Consider the following 4,440-nt stretch of genomic DNA (forward strand, 5'->3'; position numbering starts at 1 on the left):
TCGACGCACATTCTGAGAGACCCATCTTTCTTCTTGACAAACAGGACCGGGGTACCCCACGGTGAAACACTCGACCTGATGAAGCCTTTGTCAAGGAGGTCTTTCAATTGTTCTCTCAACTCATTAAGTTCTACTGGAGCCATCCTATAAGGAGGTATAAATATGGGCTGAGTGCCTGGTCGTGCACTTCATTCCTGTGTGTACTACCTATTCTTAAGAGCGGTTGTCACGACCCGGATTTTCCACCCTCGGGAGTCGTGATGGAGCCTACTAATGTGAGCTAGGAAAGCTAATCCTTTAACTACTTACTTCATTATCCAATTACTCCTTTTTAACAAATATAAAGCTATAACAATTGAACAACGGAAATTAGAATTAAGTGGGAGATATCAATAAAATAGCTGAACTCTGTATCTATTAAAATTGTTTAAACCTTAATTACCCAAAACCTGGTGTCACAGTGTCACAGACGGACTAATATTTATTACATACAAGGTCTGAAGAAATAACAATACATTGTTTCTGAACAAAAGGAAAATGAAATAGGAAATAGGAGTAGAGGAGACGCCAGGGCCTGCGGACGCCTGCAAGTCTACCTTGGATCTCCTTATGAACTGAAGGTAGCCTACAAACTACGGTCCAAGAGCTGCTCCGGGATCTGCACACAGTGCAGAGCGTAGTATCAATACAACCGACCCCATGTGCTGGTAAGTGCGTAGCCTAATCTCGGCGAAGTAGTGACGAGGCTAGGACCAGACTACCAAATAAACCTGTGCAGTTCAAATATATATACAGCGGAAAAGAAATACAAAAATAAGCAAGTAAAGATGGGAAAGGGGAAACATGCTTCGGGGAATAACAAGTAAAAACAGGATATCAAGATAACTATAAAGGAATCAAATCCAACCACTAACAAGAATGAGGAAACAAAGGCAGATTTCACTTTCTTTTCACATCTTGTTGCAGGCGTGCAACTCGATCCCATTTCATGTATCTCGTGGCAGGCGTGCAACCCGATCCCATTTCCTGTATCTCGTGGCAGGTGTGCCACCCGCTCCCGTTTCATGTATCTTGTGGTAGGCATACCACCCACTTCTATTTCATTTATCTTGTGGTAGGCTTACCACCCGCTCCCATTTCATTTATCTTGTGGTAGGCGTACCACCCGTTCCCATTTCATTTATCTTGTGGTAGGCGTACCACCCGCTCCCATTTTACTATATCTTGTTGTAGGCATACCACCCGCTCCCATTTCACTATATCTTGTGGTAGGCGTACCACCCGCTCCCATTTCATTTATCTTATGGTAGGCGTACCACCCACTCCCATTTCACTATATCTTGTGGTAGGCGTACCACCCGCTCTCATTTCACCATATCTTGTGGTAGGCATATAACCCGCTCCCATTTACAAGCCAACAATAATCAGGAATCCTGGTAAGGGAACAATAATATCAAACAAATATCCCGGCAAGGGAATAATGATATCTCAACAATATCCCAGCAAGTGAACAATAATATCTCAACAATATCCCGGCAAGGGAACAATAATATCTCAATAATATCCCGGCAAGGAACAATAATATCTCAATAATATCCCGACAAGGGAACAATAATATCAAGCAAACATCCCGACAAGGGAACAATGATGATACTAACATGGGATGCACAATAAACCACAACAGAGTCATAACAATTATAATACAAGACTCACAGGCATGCTTGACACCAACGTATATATACTCGTCACTATGCCTATACGTCGTACTCCACATTTAACATGTAGCAAATAAGTCATAACTCCTAATCCCTCATGCTAAGGTTAGACCAAACACTTACCTCGATACCGCGAACACAATTCACGATTCAACTATAGCTTTACCCCTTGATTGCACCACCAATTCACTCGTATCTAGTCACAAGTTACTTAATTAAATCAATAAATGCTAAATGAATCAACCCCAATGCATGAAAATAAATTTTCTAAAGTTTTACCCAAAAAGTCAAAAATCACCCCCGGGCCCACATGGTCAAAACCCGAGGTTCGAACCAAAACCCGATTACCCATTCACCCACGAACTGAAATGTATAATTTGTTTTGAAATCAAACCTCAAATCGAGGTCCAAATCCCCAATTTTTGAAAAAACTAGGTTCTACCCAAAACACCCAATTTCCCCCATGAAAATCATTGATTTAGAGTTGAAATCATGTTAAAAGATGTTAAGGAGTGAAGAAAATGAGTTAGAAATCACTTACCAACGTTTTGGAGAAGAAAGGTTGTTTGAAAAATCGCCTCTTATGTTTTTGGGGTTTTGAAAAATAAAAAATAACTGAAAATCCCGTCTACATATACTACTCTCAGATGCCTTGTGCGGACCGGATAAAATCAACTTTGGCCGCACAGCCCTTCCTGTGTACAACAGTGATATATTTTAGTGTTTTAGCCATAACTTTCTCTACAGATGTCCAAATTGTGATTTCTTTACCTTTCTGGAAACTAGACATGAAGGGCTACACTTTTCGTTTTTGAACCATCTCAAAATTTATTGCAAATCAAATAATATAGGCTTCCGAAGTCGGACCAGCGAACCTGCGCGGACCGCACAAAATCGACTGCGGCCGCACAACCACCAGTGCGGACAACACAAAAACCAGTGCGGACCGCACTAGCAGGTTTAGAGATTTGCACTTCTCTGAACCTCCAATAGCCATGTTTTAAGGCTAAGACACCCCGGAACCTACCCGAAACTCACCCGAGCCCTCGGGACTCCAAACCAAATGTGCATACTAACTCAAAAATATCATATGGACCTACTCGTGCGATCACATCATCAAAACAACATGAAAAATCATGAATTAAACCTCAAAACTCAACATTTTATCAAGAGCTCTCAAAGTTCATAGCTCTTCAACAGGAAGTCCAACTCACGTCAAATAAACTCCGTTTTCACCAAATTTCACAGTTATCTTTCAAATACCATAACAAGTTTGTACCGGGCTCCAGAACCAAAATACGGGCCCGATAACAATGGTTTCAAACATTAATTCTTTCCTTCATTTCTTAGATAATTCAGTAAAACAATTTCTTTCAAAAATTGATTTCTAAGGCTTGGGACCTCGGAATTCATTTTCGGGCATACGCCCAAGTCCCATATTTTACTGCAGACCTCCCGGGATCGTCGAAACACGGATCCAGGTCTGTTTGCTCAAAATGTTGACCAAAGTCAACCATAATCAAATTTTAACTCTAAAAATTTCTATTTCTCATATTTTCACATAGAAGGCTTTCCGAATATAGGTCTGGACCATGCACGTAAATCAAGGTGAGGTAAAAAGGAGGTTTTTAGGCCTCGGAACACTGAATTTACTTGCAACACAAGTGATGACCTTTTGGGTCATCACATTCTCCACCTCTAAAACAATCGTTCGTCCTCGAACGGACATAAGAAGGAAGTACCTGAGTCGGGGAAAAGATGGGGATAACGGCTCTTTATATCGAACTCTGACTCCCAGGTCGATGCCTCAGCAGGCTGACCTCTCCACTGAACATGAACAGAAGGGAAATTCTTCGACCTCAATTGACGAACTTGCCAGTCTAGAATGGCTACCGGCTCCTCCTCATATGACAATTCCTTGTCCAACTGGACAGTGCTGAAATCTAACACGTGGGATGGAACGCCGTGATACTTCCGAAGCATGGACACATGAAACACTCGATGCACGGCTGATAAGCTCGGCGGCAACGCAAGCCAATCAAGAATCTCAAACGGGCAAATGAACCTAGGTATAAGCTTGCCCTTCTTCCTAAATCTCATCATGCCCTTCATAAGCGACACTCAAAGCAATACCCGCTCACTGACCATGAATGCCAAATCACGAACCTTGAGGTCGGCATAACACTTTTGCCTGGACTGAGCTGTACGAAGCCTATCCTGAATGATCCTGACCTTGTCCAAGGCCTCCTGAACTAGATCTGTGCCCAACAACCGAGCCTCTCCCGACTCAAACCATCCAATCGGAGACTGACACCGCCTACCATATAAAGCCTCATAAGGAGCCATCTGGATACTCGACTGGTAGCTGTTGTTGTAGGCAAACTCTGCTAAAGGCAAAAAGTGATCCCACAAGCCTCCAAAGTCAAAGACACAAGCTTGGAGCATATCCTCTAAAATCTGAATGGTTCGCTCGAACTGCCCGTTCGATTGAGGATGAAATGCTGGGCTCAACTCAATCTGTATGCCCAACTCGCGCTGAACTGCTCTCCAGAAACGTGAACTGCGTACCTCAGTCCGAAATGATAGACACGAGCACACCATGAAGACGAATAATCTCCCGAATATTGATCTCAGCTAACCTCTCGGAAGAATAGGATACTGCCACATGAATGAAATGTGCTGACTTGGTCAGCCTATCAACAATGACTCATACTACGTCGAACTT

Source organism: Nicotiana attenuata, chromosome 1 (genome assembly GCF_001879085.1).
Source record: "Nicotiana attenuata strain UT chromosome 1, NIATTr2, whole genome shotgun sequence".
NCBI classification, from domain to species: Eukaryota; Viridiplantae; Streptophyta; class Magnoliopsida; order Solanales; family Solanaceae; genus Nicotiana; species Nicotiana attenuata.